At 45.4% G+C, this 18,004-nt stretch overlaps 1 protein-coding gene across 1 annotated transcript in view; it reads left to right on the forward strand.

Annotated features, from left to right (window-relative positions):
• Positions 1-14,017: 14,017 nt before the first annotated feature.
• LOC146717220 (matrix-remodeling-associated protein 5) overlaps positions 14,018-18,004 on the forward strand; it is a 28,167-nt gene continuing 24,180 nt past the window's right edge. The window contains exon 1 of the mRNA XM_085473109.1: positions 14,018-14,199. The gene's annotated coding sequence lies outside the window, so the exon portion shown is untranslated. The remainder of the gene's footprint in view (positions 14,200-18,004) is intronic.

Here is an 18,004-nt window from a genome sequence, read left to right on the forward strand (position 1 = left end):
CTAACTTAAAAGTTTTATGATCTCTCCAGATGACAAAAGGCTGTTCGGCCCCCTCCAACTAATGTTGTCTCTCCTCTAGAGCCAGTTTCACTGCGAGTAACTCGCAGTCTCCCACATCATAGTTTTTCTTGGGTGGTGTTTGTCAGTGTGAAAAGAAGGGCCAAGGCTGCAGCTTACCTTGTGGGCCAGAGCGCTGAGCAAGTATTGCCTCCACCCCTGAGTCTGATTCATCTACGGATGCATATTGTAACAACCCTTATTGTGTTATAGCACCACTAGGGGGGTTGCCCTACTATTGTAGTAGTTGGGGGAGTCTCCTAGTGGGTGTGTGAGTATAGCGTGGCAGCCATTACATGCTGCTCGTGTTCTGTTCTCAGGATAGAGCTCACCATTGTAACGGCCTGGCGCCGGCGACTACCGATCCCCGCACATGTATGTACGGACAGAGCAGAGCTGTGGAGACCTGGCTTGTGCGGTCTTATGTTGCTGACAATGAATAAAGGTCTGTTGTTTAATTTAACTGACTGGCTTCGAGTTATCCGGCTAACCTCCCAGTGGGGCATGCCCAGAACACCTCACCCAGGAGCCACCCAGGAGGCATGCTTGTCAGATGCCCGAACCACCTCAACTGGCTCTTTTCAATGTGGAGGAGCAGCGGCTCTACTCTGAACCCCTCCTGGATGGCTGAACCGCTCACCCTATCTCTAAGAGACAGGCCAGCCATGCTTTGAAAGAAGCCCATTTATGCCGCTTGTATCCACAGTCTCGTTCTTTCGATCACTGCCCACAGCTCGTGACCATATGTGAGAGTAGGGACATTGACTGAGGAGTATGATCCCCTGTAGTTTTAACACACCCTCAGGTCTCCCTTCTTAAAGATGGGAAGCACCATCCCAGTCTACCAATCCAGAGGTACCGCCCCTGAACCGTCGTGCGGCGCATAAGCACAGATGACAGTCGGGATCTATTCCCTGACCCAGAGGGAACAAACCCTCTTGTCCAGCAGGAAAAACCCCAATGTAAAAGCAGCAAACTGAGGGGATACTAGTCCGCCTCTCATGGATATTCCTTGTACTACAGAAATAATATTGCCAAGTATGCGACATAAATAAGATTCAATTGTAACAATCAGATTTTCCTTTCCAAGAAACATAAACCATTTCCTTATGACACAACATGATGAATACCTGGCTATCCCAGTGACAGTAAATCACTCACTGCATACAAGCAATAAAAACTTGAATCACTGTAACAGTACAACACACATATATGTGTATTTTTACTGACTGATAAATGAGCTGTGAAATGCTGACAACAGTCACCGTGCAAACAAAAGCCAAAAAATCAATTACAGATGTGCACATGGTGTTTTACAGCTGTGTGGCTTTGACAAAAGGGATTTAGAACTTTGTTAATATGCTCTTAAATTAAAGTTTGGCTGTGCAACAATAAAATATTTTAATTAAAATCAGCAGAGATCACAAACATTAGAAAGAAAAAAAATTGTGTTGTAGCTGTGGAGGCTGCAGGTTTGTCTGGTAAACCAAAAAGGGAAGTGAAAAGTAAACAGCAGTTCCCAGAACACTGAAAACGTGACCTCTGAGCAGTAAAACCCACTTTATGTGACTTATGAAAATATTCTATGAGGCACACCAAAAAATTCTCCTGATCATTAAATTGCTAATAATTTTAGGAATACCACAAGACTGAGTAACATCAAGCTTCATGAAACAAACAGAAACCTGTTGAAGCAGGCACGGCTGAATTACAGTTCGCAAGTGTTCACAAATGTTGAGAAGCTCCACTTCCCTCAGGAGATTTTTATGAAAATGAATTCTTCTCATGACCTTTACTTTTATGTAATTGATACAACTTTAATACTCATAATAATTCCTTTGATGCACCTGGAAATTATGTAAATTCAACACAGCTCATAAAACCTAACAGAGGCAGGAGCATGTTTCCTAATAACAATTAGGAAATGATGTGAATGCGTTTTGTAATGTTTACTTCATTTTGTCCTCATGTAATGGAAGCTACGTGATAGCGTGTTCATGTAATTTTGTTTGAAGATCAATTTCATGCTTTCTGTCGACTTCCAGTGTTTCAATTCAATTCAGTTTTATTTATACAGCCCCAAATCACAACAACAGTCACCTCAAGGTGCTTTATATATATTAGACCCTACAACACGTTTTCAACTTCTGGATGTGGTTAGATGTGCAGCAGACCATATCCATCTTCAAGTTGGTGACTTGTCACTGAGCAGTTTTTTTCTTTTTTTTTGTCCTTTTGTGGTGGACCACTGGAGGGCTCCACTCACACCCAGTTCTCAGGAAGTGTTGCTGTGTTTTGGAGGGAAAAGTATTCAGTTGTGTGGTGATGAGGAATAAACGAGGAGTGTTAATCGAGAGCTCTCGTGTCGTCTGTGTTTACCTCCACACTTTTTCTAATTTTTCTAAGGTGTAAATACACTTGCTGCCCTGGAATCATGAGCTTTGGAGAGGGTTGGGATTTTTAAAGGGCAGCAATCACATATGCTGATGGCTCAGGGTTAGGGCAAGATACTTGTCATCAATAATGAGTTAGCCATCACAAGGTATACAAATATTTGACAATGCAGAATATTTTAACTTACAAAATTCCTCCTAAAAATGATTATTATCATTATTTTTCTCAAAAAGCAGAAACTTGAGCTGCTGAAAATAAAAGACATTTGCAACACACTGTAAATGCTTTATAGCCCATTGGCTGATGGAATCTTGGCTCCGTGAAAAAGCTGGCGATGAAGAGAAGAGAGAAAGTGCGTGACAAGAGAGAAAAGATGGGAGACATACAGGTGCTTCACTTCCTGCAGATACATCAACACAGCTGGGCTGGATAATAATGCGCAGAGTTGAAAGAAGAGAGTGGACAGGACTGGTACCAAAAATACAGAATGATAAAGAGAAATGAAGGAAGGAAACCAGACCCATGAGACACAAACATGTTCACAAACAGATCGACACCTGACAGGCACGACGAGGTATTTGCAGCTTTCAAACAAAGTCTGAGAGAATTGTTACTGTTCTTCTTTGTGTCACTGTCACCTTTGTACGGTTGACCTTTGTGGAGCTGAGGCTGATCACAACCCTTTAGCTCTGACTAGTGCAAAAAAAAAAAAAAGCAATGCATGTTAGAAAATGCCAGACATGCCAGACATCGTGGTTTGGGAACAGCTGTGTGAAGGACCAAAAAGCTCTCCAGAGAGTGATCCGTACAGCAGAACGCTGCTGCAGGATTGCTCTCCCCCCGCTTCAGGACACCTACACCAGGAGATGCCGGACTAGAGCAGCGCAGATACTGAAGGACCCGTCCCATCCTGGCAACAAACTGTTCCAACTTCTGAAATCTGGTAGAAGGTTCCGCATCTTCCAGGCAAGGACAGAGAGACTCAAGAGGAGCTTCTATCCCCAAGCCATCCGTGCCCTAAACACACACACCCGCCCTCTCACATCATCTATAATTGACTGAGACAGGACTCTCTTCCAAACACTCTAAACCAAGGAACAATGTACATTTCAAATTCCTTTAATTTTAAATATGTTTATATTGTCTATCCTGTAAAATAGTCAGATGTCTATTCATATTAATGTACAGAATTCACCTGCTTGCTGCTACTACTGCACATTCACGCATAAAGTTCTTCCTCTACACCCCCCCCCCCCAATTTTTGCACATGTCGAGGAGCGTGTCAGGCTACATTTCACTGTGTGTTATACTTGTATAACTATGCATGTGACAAATAAAGAACCTTGAACCTTGAACAAGCAACTTCGTCTGCTTTTAGATTAAATTCAACAAGACTTATTGTTACTGACCTGTCTGAGACCTGTTTGACTCTTAAGTAACATATTGCAGCGCTTTCACTGTAATAGCGTCTGTTAAATGGTCAGTGGTGTGGAGGTGTCACAAGCAGGAGACAGCTTAAACTGTTTTCATTTACGGCGTTTATAGTATCAGGTATCACTACTTGTTTAGGGTAAAAATAATTATGCTGGATAATTTTACCTTAACCCTAAAAACACGTAAAATAACTTACTTTTTAAACTGACCATGGTAATGAGGTAACATATTTTACATGGTCTCAGTTCACTTTAGGTTTTTTCTGATAGCCCACAGTTAAGCTTAAATTCTAACATACTAAGTTGCTAATATATCAGTGTGAACAAGGTAAACATAGTTAGAATAATGTGTCCCAGGAATCCCAGGGGTTATTGTTGGGGGCTTTTTGTCTCCTGCTAGGGTCTCCCATGGCAAATTGGACCTGGGTGAGGAAGTAGACAAAGAGCGAGTTAACTGATCCTCGGCTACTGAGAATAGCAACTGGGACATGGAATGTCACGTCTCTGGTGGGGAAGGAGCCTGAGTTAATGCGTGAGGCTGAGAGATACCGGCTCGATACAGTCGTGCTCACCTCAACGCACGGCTTGGACTCAGAAACCAGTCTCCTGGGAGGGACTGGACTCCGTCTCAGCCTGAAGTTGCCCTTGGTCGAGGTGATGGCCTTGCGTGGGTATCTTAGTATCCCCTCGGCTTGCTGCCTTTATATTGGGGTTTTTCCCAGTGGATCAGAGGGTTTGTTCCCTGCACCTTCAGGTACAGGTCCTGATTGTCCTCTGCGCTTGTGCACTGAACAACAGTTCAGAGTACTGTGTCATCCGCTGAGAGACTTCAACGCTCATGTGGGCAATGGCAGTGAGACGTGGAGGGGTGTGATTGGGAGGAACCCGAGCGGTGTTCTGTTACTGGACTTCTGACCACAGTTTGTCCATGACAAACACCATGTTCGAAAATAAGGGTGTCCATGAGTGCACGTGGCACCAGGACACTCCAGGCCGCAGGTCGATGATTGATTTCGTAATCTTATTATCAGATCTTCAGTCTTATATTCTAGATACTCAGGTGAAGAGTGTCATGTTTCGGCCGTGTGGCAGGCAGGATGAGGACCCAAATTGCAAACTCACACACACGGGGGATAAACTCAAAATGCAGCTTTATTGCTGATAAGTGATAAACAATAACGATGATACAAAAAGCAATACAAAACTACGCTATACTGGGAAAAGCTAAAGTAACATATACTGGAAGACACGGGGAGAACCACACACGGCATGAGGGAGAACGCGACGCTGAACAGAGGAAGACGCAGACAGAAATACACAGAGGGTTAACGAGGAAAGTGGGAACACACGGGGAACACAGGTGACACAGATAACCATAACGAGACAGGGCGGGGTGAACATAACACTGACGGGTACAGGCACAGAGGTTCAGACAGGAGGAGAGAGAGCACGGGGAAAACACAGACATAACAGGCTGGGGAAACATGAAACCACAAAGGGAGACGAGGGCTCATAAATACATAGAGGGCACACAGGGGGGAGAGAGAGCACGGGGAGAACTTAGACATAAAGGGCAGGGGAAACATGGAATAAAACATAAGGAGAGACGAGGGCTCACAGATACACAGAGGGGCACACAGGGGGTAAAAGCCATGAAGGGAAAACACTTAGGGAACACCACAACAGGGCAACTCAGAAAACATGGTCTAAATAAGGAACGAAATACAAAAATACATGGAAACTAAGAATACTGGGCCAACACGGCCCAGGACCATGACATCACCCCCCCCTTAAGGGCTGGCTCCAGACAGCCCAAACACAGGAAAACAAAAAACCAAACAGAAAACGACCCAGGGCGGGCGGCGGGGGCCCAGGACGGAGGGCACGGAACAGAAAACAAAGGAGCACAGCAAACACCGGAGCCCAAGAAAAACAACCCAAAACATAGTGCAGTTCAGGGGGCCGACCGTGCGGACGGGAACGGCGGAGACGTGGAAACAGTTCAGGGGGCCGGCCGCGCGGAAGGCAACGGCGACGACGTGGAAACAGTTCAGGGGGCCGGCCGCGCGGAAGGCAGCGGCGGCGGCGAAGGAGACGACGGAGCAGTTCAGGGGGCCGGCCGCGCGGAAGGCAGCGGCGGCTCTCCAGTGTCAGGCGTGCTGGCCATGGCCCGGTGGGCACAGGACCAGACGAAGCACAGGCTGAAGGCTCTGAGGCTGCTGCAGCTGACGAAGGCTCTGAGGCTGCTGCAGCTGACGAAGGCTCTGAGGCTGCTGCAGCTGACGAAGGCTCTGAGGCTGCTGCAGCTGACGAAGGCTCTGAGGCTGCTGCAGCTGGCGAAGGCTCTGAGGCTGCTGCAGCTGGCGAAGGCTCTGAGGCTGCTGCAGCTGGCGAAGGCTCTGAGGCTGCTGCAGCTGGCGAAGGCTCTGAGGCTGCTGCAGCTGGCGAAGGCTCTGAGGCTGCTGCAGCTGGCGAAGCACAGGCTGGACCAGGCGTAGCAGAAGGTGGCTGGATGGGCTCCTCGGGCCCTCCAGCTGATGTGGCATGGTGCTGGACGGGCCCCTCGGGCCCTCCAGCGGAGACAGGAGGCTGAACGGGCCCCTCGGACCCTCCAGCTGACGTGGCATGAGGCTGGTGCGGTTCTCCCGAACCCCCAGCTGACGAGGAAGGTTGCTGAACGGGCCCCTCGGACCCTCCAGCGGAGACAGGAGGCTGAACGGGCCCCTCGGACCCTCCAGCGGAGACAGGAGGCTGAACGGGCCCCTCGGACCCTCCAGCGGAGACAGGAGGCTGAACGGGCCCCTCGGACCCTCCAGCTGACGAGGTAGAAGGCGGCGTGGGAGCCGCGGAGTCCTGGATGAGCTCATCCGAGCTCCCAGCAGGAGTTGATGCAGAGCCAGAGAGATTTAAGACCCCTGGCTGAATGTGAAGCTGACCAGCGGACCATACTGCTACTGGGGCCTGCGCTACAGGCGGCACTGGAGCTACTGGGGCCTGAACTGCTACAGGCGGCACTGGAGCTACTGGGGCCTGAACTGCTACAGGCGGCACTGGAGCTACTGGGGCCTGAACTGCTACAGGCGGCACTGGAGCTACTGGGGCCTGAACTGCTACAGGCGGCACTGGAGCTACTGGGGCCTGAACTGCTACAGGCGGCACTGGAGCTACTGAGGCCTGAACTGCTACAGGCGGCACTGGAGCTACTGGGGCCTGAACTGCTACAGGCGGCACTGGAGCTACTGGGGCCTGAACTGCTACAGGCGGCACTGGAGCTACTGGGGCCTGAACTGCTACAGGCGGCACTAGAGCTACTGGGGCCTGAACTGAAACAGGTGGCTCTGGAAACTGAGCTGAAAGTGGCTGCGGGGTAGGTGACACTGGGAGCTGAGCTACTGGAGACCCAGGTGACACTGGTGTACTGGGGTGAAGGCAGCGAGGACGCAGTCTCTCTCTTAAGGGAGGATCGAATGATTTAACGATAAACCTAGACGGGAAAAGATGCCGATGCTGAAAATAGCAGGCAGCAGGGGCTTCCAGGAGGGTAGCTGACTGAACTGAGCGTGGCTGCGAGGGAGCTGACTGAACTGAGCGTGGCTGCGAGGGAGCTGACTGAACTGAGCGTGGCTGCGAGGGAGCTGACTGAACTGAGCGTGGCTGCGAGGGTGCTAACTGAGTTGTGAGGGGCTGCGAGGGAGCTAACTGAACTGACCTGGGAGGAGAAACACGAGCAGGAAAAGGAGCAGGCTCAGAAAAAACTGTCCGAGAAATGGCAGGCTCAGGGTCGACAAAAATAGCTCTATCAAAGATGAACCCGCCGTCCACTTCATGTTTTGTAGTCTTAGCATTGTCCGGTTTATGGCGGCGGGCGCGCCGCCTCCTTCGAGCAGAGGAAGCTGGCGCGATGGGCGCTGATGGCGCCAACACAGAGGGTGACGTAGTGGTGAGTTCCCCGTCGTCCGCCCCCATCCTTGCCAGAAATGAGGCAGGCGAAAAATAGCCTAAGCGGATCGGAGACGGCGAGCGGCTGGTAGGCTGTGCAGCAGGTGAGAGGTCCTCCTCCGGGATGAGCCAGGGTTTCCGCCGGAGCTCGTCCTCCCGATAAGCCCGTAACACCTGCTGCCGCTCTTCCTCGCCAAAGTCTATGGCTTCCGTTGTCTCCGTGCGCCACGCCGTGCGGCCAGACCGCGGTGAAGACGCGGAAGCCGGCGGGGTGCGGGCGGAAGGTGTGTCTGTGGCGAGCCTCACCGTTCCAACTCTGACCGCTACTGGCTCATGAGACAGCGGGGAAACGGCGCAACGGCACGGCTCTGGTGAAGGTGCACGCCCACCGGGCCGCTGCTCCTGCGGACGGAGTTGGAGGGTGGAGACGAGAAAGTCGCTGACGAGGGGGTGCAGCGTCTCCCATAACCAGGGGAACACAGATACGCACACCCCTACTTGGCGGGCGAACTCCTCTCGTTCCTCCTCACTGGAACAGTGCAGCCACTTGTCGCAGAGAGACTCCACTGTCCGGACGATCCCCCTCCTCCGTGTCGCTGGGTCCGACATGTTCGCGTCGTCCTGGAGGTCCGCGGAGGGGTTGTGAACTGCTGGGTCCATGTTGCGGTCGCGTTCTTCTGTCATGTTTCGGCCGTGTGGCAGGCAGGATGAGGACCCAAATTGCAAACTCACACACACGGGGGATAAACTCAAAATGCAGCTTTATTGCTGATAAGTGATAAACAATAACGATGATACAAAAAGCAATACAAAACTACGCTATACTGGGAAAAGCTAAAGTAACATATACTGGAAGACACGGGGAGAACCACACACGGCATGAGGGAGAACGCGACGCTGAACAGAGGAAGACGCAGACAGAAATACACAGAGGGTTAACGAGGAAAGTGGGAACACACGGGGAACACAGGTGACACAGATAACCATAACGAGACAGGGCGGGGTGAACATAACACTGACGGGTACAGGCACAGAGGTTCAGACAGGAGGAGAGAGAGCACGGGGAAAACACAGACATAACAGGCTGGGGAAACATGAAACCACAAAGGGAGACGAGGGCTCATAAATACATAGAGGGCACACAGGGGGGAGAGAGAGCACGGGGAGAACTTAGACATAAAGGGCAGGGGAAACATGGAATAAAACATAAGGAGAGACGAGGGCTCACAGATACACAGAGGGGCACACAGGGGGTAAAAGCCATGAAGGGAAAACACTTAGGGAACACCACAACAGGGCAACTCAGAAAACATGGTCTAAATAAGGAACGAAATACAAAAATACATGGAAACTAAGAATACTGGGCCAACACGGCCCAGGACCATGACAAAGAGTGCTGCTGATATGTCATCTGATCATCACTAGCTGATGAGTTGAATCAGGTGCAGAGGAGGATGCTGGACAGACGTGGGGCACCTAAACGTATAGTGAGGGTGCCCTGGGAAGGCCTGGCAGAGGCCCTGTGCGCAAGATCTCCAACTCCCACCGATTCAATTTAATTCAATTCAATTTTATTTATATAGCGCCAAATCACAACAAAAGTCGCCTCAAGGCGCTTCATCACTACCACCACCAGCAGAGCCTCAACAGCATTCCAAAGGAGACTGGGGACATCGAGTCTGAATGGACCATGTTCAGCATCTCCAGTGCTGAAGCTGCTGAGCTGTGACCACAAGGTGGTTGGGGCCTGTGGTGGTGGTAACCCCCAAACCAGATGATGGCTCTACCTGCTGACTTCGACTGAGAACTTCATCAGGCCACTGCCATTGGGATCTCCTTAATCCCACTGGGTCGTCTTCCATAGAGGAAGCAGAGTCTGGGGACGACTCATCTATCTCCAGCAATGAGGTCACTGAACAACTCGCTGGTGGTAGGGCTCCTGGGTCGCTCTGACTTCCTGAAGGCTCTGGATATTGTAGGGCTGTCTTGGTTGACACACCTCTACAATGTTACGTGGAGATCAGGGGCGTTACCTCTGGATGGGAACCACCATCCCGATCTGCCAATCTTTAAGAAGGGGGACCGCAGAGTGTGCTCCAACTTTACAGCCTTACTAAACTATGTTTATGTTTTATATTTTTGTTTAAAAATTGAATATTCTCATTCACCTACTTTATTGTACACCTGATTGTCATGAACCGAAGTTCCACGCACAAGCTGGACCCAGGAGCAGAACACACACACACAGCGGTACGAGAGAACAAAAAATAAACTTTATTATAACTGAGGGTGTCCCGGGAGGGTAGAAGGGAAAAAAACCGCACGGAACCAGAAAAACCGAGGGACCGGGAGGTGAATCGCGCAGGAACGCCGAGAGCGGGACTGTGGGAGGCTGAAACAAAAAAAGGAAAAAAGGATTATTGGGGTGCGGGAAAACGGCAGCATACGAGGGGAAGTAGAGTACGCGTCTTACGATGATAGCGGGGCCGAGGGAACCGGAGGGAGGGGTGAGGGTCCGTGGGGAGAAGCTTCAGAAAGGTCGAGGCGGCTGGGCCTGATTGTGATCCAAATTCCGGACAGGCAGGTGGACAGACTGGTGGCTCAAACACGCCGAGCTGTGATCTGAGTATACAAGGCAGAGTTAGTGTTAGTTCACACGGATAGGTTTACATAAGGGCTTTCCCGCAGGTGTACGTTACCGCTGAAGGACGACTACGGACTGGCGTGGAGCAGCAGGCTGGGCAGGATTAAATAGTCCACCTGGTGATCGCCCGGGATGGGATGCAGGTGTGGAGTTAGCAGCCACGCCCACGGGAGTGGGCATCCCATCAGCACCTCGGACGCCGGGCCGCGGACCATGACACTGATATCACTTTGCCTCACCATATATGCTTATAGAGCCAGATTGCATCTGAGAGCACCTACTGACACTGTCATTGGACAATTCCACCTTCTCTGGAGCTGTAAAATTAAAATAATGATAATAAAAAAAAATTTTTTAAAAACTGGTATGGAGCCCAGCAGCTGAATCACAGCATCAGCTAAACCACAGTCAACAAGTGAATAATCTACCTGATAATATGTAGAACAGAGCCTCCCCTCCACTAAACCTATTACAAATACACTAGAGACTTCTTTTCAAATGTGTGTAATCACTTTCTTAGTCTACAGGAGTGTATTATAGGGCAAAGAGACAAAGAGAAAGGGAAAATGGCTTATAGACATATAAGAGGTGTTTAGGTGAAGCACAAAGAAAGAGAACTTGAGAGCTTACGGGATTACTGCTCCAGGAACAGAGAGGAAGATCACCAGAACATCATACAAAAGTTAAGACAGAATAACAAAGCTTTAATCTGAAGTCTTTGGCCGAGAGTCTCAATAGACAAAGAAAACAAGTGAAATCCTACACCGAGGCAGAGAATGCTCCCAGTGATGGGAAAACAGCATTTTGCTGAAGGTCTTTTTCCATAGCGTTTTATGTGTGGGTGTGAGACGCATCACATTCAGACATGGTCAGACAAGTGTCTCCTAGGACATTCCCGCAACTGGTAAATAAGAAAAAAAAAGATTTTAAATGGCTGAAGATGAGCTGGAAAAAATAAAATCTCACACACATCTAAAAATTATTAAGAAAGAGGGAAAAAATAGAACGTCAAAAACGTTTTTTTATGTTTTTTTACTTTTAAAGAAAGTGACAGAACAATAATGGGGAGACTTGGCGGAATGGAACTGGCACCAGAGACTATCATTAGTATGATAAGCTAACGAGTGAAATATGTGTTTGCATGTGTGCGCACATGTGCAGTTGATAGAAAAATGAAGAAATTAAAGAGTGATGCAAAATTATAGCTATTTCTTGATTAGAGATACTCGAGGATTGGCAAAGTAGAAATGAATGTACTTACACTGGGATGCATAGAAAAAAACCCAAACAACTAATTTAATAGTAATAATTTAAAAATACTGCAAATAGAGACAAAAAGTTCACTTCATATTTTGGTATGCTCTATAGTTTGTCAAATATGGCTAAAATAATATAATATGGAAACTGGGACTGAGAATAAATATGTGCTAACATATAGTATTTTCCTGTTAGTTTTTTTTTAACATATGTTACAATACCTAAGGTTAAAAAAATTATAGAAGAAATGGGGAAACATTACAGCTTAACATTTTACATTTTACCCGTTTACTGTAGCTGATATCCATCCACTCGTGTTAACTAATTAAGGTAGGTTGAATCATTCAAGGCCATTTTATGTAGCATTTTTTCACTGTGTTCTCTTGATACTGGAAGTCCCTGTACTTTTCTCTCTGAGCAGAGCTACACATATGTAGACCTACAGTTGTATGTCTGCGTGTGCACAGCTAAATGTTAACATTACCTGGCAACAACACACGCTTCAAGGACAACATTAAATTTCTGAGAATAACTTTATTGCCCAAATTATGTACTGGCTGTCACCATCTTGGATTTCTAGCAATAGAAATAAGCTTGATTAGATGAGACAACAGAGTGCATCGGCTAACCAAACTTGCTAGCATTAGCACTCAATACCCGCTAATTCACGCTGCAATGCATGCAATAAAAGAAGCAAATAAATTATAGAATTTTACTCACTGAAACATGTTAGTACAGTTAATTGCACAGAATGCCATAAACATAATAAGAATGCACTAAAACTAAGAGAAAACCAAGGAGGCCTAGCTTAGTAACTAGATTTGGCTTAGGTGTCAATTACCAGCCCGAAGCTGCAAACTTGCCAAAAAACTTTGTACCCAAACGGGCTGTACCCATACAATAACTTAATACTATGAAACAAACAAGTTGTACATCGGAGATGAAGAAGTCTTTGCTATTATAAAACTAATGTCCTCAGAAGCTCATCGTTCCAGCAGCGTTCCTGTTTGTTTGCTTCTTGAAATGTTTTTCAGTTTTTCCAAGAAGAAAAAACTGATGAAAAAACTGCACAAAATATAAAGTCAAGACCCAGCCCCCTCGTAAATGTAATTATTTGTACTGTGTGGCTTCAGTTTTGGATTCTAAGTTCATGGACAGGAGAAATTTTGAGTATAATAAGAATAATATTCCCCAATGGAGGAATGCAGGGAGGTGGGGTGGAGAGAACAGAAAGCAAAATATTTCTCTGAGTGTTTTACAAGCTTTAGCTTGCACTTTTAAACCTCACATTATTGGCCTAAGCTAGGTGAAGTAAACTACATAAAAGTGAAATGATAGGAGGGGCTGGAGAACAAAAGAGCTCTGCAACAAAAGGCCTATTCATATTGACGTGTTTAGTTAGTTGCTTAGATCTTTCCAAATAGTAACAATAAGATCAAATCTATTACAGTTTACATAACACATCTAATATTCATGTTTAGCCAAGGTGTACCGCAGTCCAGACTTCATGTTTCTATGAGGTAAAAAGAAAATTCTGTCTTCAGGCCTGTAAAAACGGCTGTGTCAACAGAGCGCAGGTACGGTGCCACAGTGTTAGAACAGCAGGTATTTCATACAGCATCAGGGCTTAAGGCACAATTGAACAGCTCAAATGTCCCCATCTTGTTTAATTCATTGTAAATCTTATGTAGGCAGATCAAATGAATAACACTGAATACCTGCCAAGTTCTGCAAAGAGAGAGTCGGCGTGTGTAGCCGCAGGCTCGATATCTGTGGACAGGTTATGATAATTGGCTAATATGCATTCACACACTGTAATATACCTCAGGACGGGGGAGGAAGCTAGAGAGGGAGCGTTGGAAAGGTGAAAGGGTGTAACGAGAAAAACAGGCAGAGACAACAGAGAAAGAATGTTGCGATAGAGAGACGAGTAAAAACTAAGACAGATGGAGGAGTGACAGAAAACAGCAAAAAGGAAAAGAAAGTGATCTGTTTCTACCAGGACAGTCTGCATGAAGTGGAAGTCGAGCCTCAAAGAGGGAATAGCGAGGAATGGTTAAAGACAGAGTGGAATAGGAGATGAATAAAGGAGGTGAAGGAGGGAGCGTAGGTGTAGAAGGGGATGGAGAAGCAGCATTCCTGACTGCACAGTTACAGAAAGGCACGGGAAAATGGAAAAGCAGTTAAACTGAAATCCAGATGCCTCAGAGACCAGCAGAGGGTCAAACTAATCCACACACACACACAGACAGAGCGCTCCATCCCCTCTTTTACTGCCTCCTTCTCAGACCTCGGGACATTGGTGGCTTTACAAATCAGCAAACATCATCAGGACTAGAACATCAACTGGATCCTTTTTTTCTTGTCTACACCTGGTTTTCTTGTAAAGCTTTGTATCCTGCAGCCAAAACAAAGGACTTTGTCTATTTTGTACTAAAGCTGTTTATGTTTTCCACCTTCTAGAGGAATTTTCAGGTGAGTCTCTGGTGGTTTTTCCTAATGAGAACTTGTTAAATGCTCCCAGATGCAGTTGTTTGAGTTGAAGTTTCAGGATGCCGTTTTCTACGTAGAACACTGACTGTAATTTTCTCCAATTAAGAGGTTTGAAATGTGACTGTTGACTCTTAATTTCTATGTTTAACAATTGGACGTTGTCTAATAAGAGTCCAAAGACAGTAAACATGATCGTTTTAGAGCCGCTTTGGCCACCAGTGTCACAGTAATTCATCTGTTTGTTGGCTTGTATAGAATTAAATTTGCCATTCTTTTGTCCACAAGTCTTAATAAAGCTGTGAATTAGCTCTCACATAAATAATGTGACATGCATGCCCACAGCCCACCAAGGTGTCCAAAGAGCAAACGTTTATACATGATTTACTATGTGCGAGACAGACTTATGTGAGACCAAATCTTTGTTTACTATAACCGGGTCCTTTGGCAACATGCATTTTAATCATACTGGTACAAATGAGCACTTCAGGCAAACAGACGGTCAACATGAATACACAGTTTAGTATTTGTTAGAAACGGCTCTGTTTTAATGACTAATGAGGACCAGCTTTCAGAAATAAGACTTCTACACTCTACAAAGACGCAACAACAGCATTTAGATTAGCTGTAAAGTCAGCTAAGCTTCCCTTCATCCACATGCTAAGCTAAAACTATAAGAGATTTACACCTAGTACTTGGAGGGAAACCAAAACAAAAACTTTCTTCTCAACCTTCATAGTAGCAAAACCAACATAGAGCCTTTTTGTGCAATACACACATTCAATTATCATTTTGCTGTAGCTCAAGAGGCAAAGCATCCATCGTGGTGTGAACTTGTGTGAATGTTAGACAGAAAAAGCATAGCAAACAGTGCCTGTGTGAATGAGGCAAGTTGCATAAAGTTCTTTGAGCGCTCAGGTAGAACAGAAAAGTGCTGCGTACGTTCTAGTCCATTTACCATTTCTTCCCTTATGAGCTGATTAGGCGTTAATAAAGAATCATAACCGCAACATCAATCAGTAAATGTAACCATTGTAATTGCTAGATGACCTTATGTAGACAGGGTTAGTATCTAATGGCAACACTCGGTACATAATGTTGAAAGAGATTTCTGAATGAGGATATATGGGCAGCACATGATCGCAGGCCTACAGACGTGCATGGAAAACATGTGGGAATCATATTGTAGTCCTCTCCTGACATGTGTTATCTTGAATAAAGCAGCTGTGACTTGGCTGACTGTCAGCATAATGCTTTTGACATAAAGATGTATTGGCTTTACTCCGACATTCTTCTTTTTTTTTTTTATAATTCAAGTATTTGTTAGATTTTGCATTTTATAACAGCAAATACAAAGATGCAGCAACCAAAAGCAAGAAGCAAACAAACAAAAACAAACAAAAAAAACAAAAAACAACAACAAAACAAAACAAAAACAAAACAGTGAGGTTTTAACATATGTTGTATTAAGATCAAATGTCCAAGTCATGGAGACTTGTAGGTGCAAAAATGGTCCCACTGTTCCACCGCAGCTTCCGTCACATGATGTATTTTTCCCTACTCCGGCATTCTTAAAAGAATAATCAAAGTGAGAGGGATCTGACTTTTGATCAGTCTTCAGTGGCGGATCATTGGCTAACAGTACTTTTACCCTAACAACACAATTAAGGCTGGGAGATATAGTATGACAAGCTCTAAAGACTTGCTTGTAGTAGGAAACTGTAAACTACATTCAGTAGCTTACTTGCACTGAAAAGCAATGAGCCTACCCGACTCTGTTACTGTTGTCGCCACATCTGTTCAACTAAAACTCTAGCCTATCACGCCATAAGAAAAGCACCTCAAAGTACTTTTGCAATTGCACATCTTGGATATATAGTAACTACCTTGGAATGTGTTGACTTTGAATACTGACTAAAGCTTAGTGTTGATGTCGAGAGTTGCTGATACCTTGATTCGATACATTCCACCAGTACACAGGAGAAGTCGCTAGCAAATATTTTGATGTTGAATGACCGCTGGCTTACCATCCTTTCTGCTCCATAAGGAAATATTCTATTGTCCCCTTTCTTAGCTCACCATCTGCTCTTTATGAATATTGTCTGGACCTCTATCCTGTACTTACTGGGAAGAAGATGTTTGTACACAAGAATGTGAATTCTGTTCAGTTAATATCTAAAGTCTAACAAAATAGAAACAGTCATTTGTTTTGTTTTAGTATTTACAAAACAAAACAAACTGTGTCAGAGTAACTGTGTTTTTTTTAAAGGTTTCATGAAAATACTCTATAGCTTACTGCAGGATAAATAGGTTAGTTTGCTGTGCTGTGCTGGGTTTAAAGTGTGTGTGAGAGTGCAGAGTGGCTGTGGTGTTCATGGTCAGAGTTAGGTTACATAAAGGGCAGAGATGAACTTGAAGTTAAGTTGGTTGTATAGTGTAAAGTATAAAGACAGCATAAACAAGGACTGTCAGTGTAGAGGATGGAAATCAGCCAGGACGACTCATAAAACATCTGCTAACATCTGGTTGAATTCAGACGTGTACACCCACAAAGAGCAGCAGGTCAGCTGATCACAGCCTGTACGTGATTCTTTTATTAGAATAAAATTTAGATTGAAATAAAAGTTGTATTCCCATCTACTAATATTATTTATTATTGCATTAATGTAGCACAAGGTTCAGTTAGATTGGCATAAAAATATGTGGTAGAATTGTCCTTCAAGGATCTACTTTGTGATTCGGGAAAAGTAACATCTCATAAAAGAAGCCAAGTGGCGTATTATATAGAGTTTCTTTGCACACTCCACACAAGGATAATCCATGTGCCGAAGTGTAAAGTGTTAGCAAAGTTGGTTTTCTATTGACCTAAATAGAAAACCAACTTTACAGGTTACAGTATAGTTTTCTTTGCTTCATTCACTCAAGGTGTTTAAAAGTGCAGTGGAGATGAAAAGAACTGAATGGCTATAAGACAGCATGACCATATACAAAGACATAAAGGAAAGATTGATGTATTTTGGCAGTGATATAAAGAAAAAAACCTTTTTCCAGGAAACACGTGAAATTGATAAGAAACAGAGTTTTGTGCTCTGCCCCTTTCAGGAGGTATATGCATTTAATCTCTGTCGGGAGGAAGCCTGAAACAGGTGCTTTATGGTTGCATAGTTCAGGGAAACCCTTTTCTCATCTCCTCGTGTGTTTTCTCATGCCTCTGTTTTTTAATCTTCTTCTCTTTTGTATTTTTTTCCTTTCATCGACCTCTTGCCCTCTCTCACTTTACACTTTAATTTCCAGCTTTTACTTTTTGTTTCCAGCGTTTTCTGGCAGAGAAATGTTAAAGGTGTTAAAGAAAGGGTAAAACACTTCTTTACCCTTTCTTCTTTTCCTCTGTGATCAGCATATCCATTCACATTGGAGACTGAGACCAAACGGACACCTTTACTGGACTATAAAATCTATGCAGGAGCTGTCGATGAAACTGGCTCCTAGTTTTTAAGTTTTATGACGTGAAGTTGCTGCTCAGGTATGTGTAACACCCAATAAACTGTAACAAAACTGCTTTTAACATGTCATTGAAAGCACAGAATGGATGTTTGAAGCTACGTGGACATTTATTGTGAATACTGTGATATCATCCTTGACCCCAAAGCTCCAGAGATTATTTTCCTTAGCCCCTGAACTCTTCGTGGAGGACACATTTTTCCCTGTAACCCAAACTGCTGCTATCATACTAAGACTGAGCAGGATATTTCAGGGCTCAAAAGCCTCATGGCAAGGTTGTAGACCAGGG

This window comes from Copadichromis virginalis, linkage group LG2 (genome assembly GCF_057382275.1).
Source record: "Copadichromis virginalis isolate Kocher_CV1m ecotype Utaka linkage group LG2, C_Virginalis_male_GT1.1, whole genome shotgun sequence".
Classification (NCBI taxonomy): Eukaryota; Metazoa; Chordata; class Actinopteri; order Cichliformes; family Cichlidae; genus Copadichromis; species Copadichromis virginalis.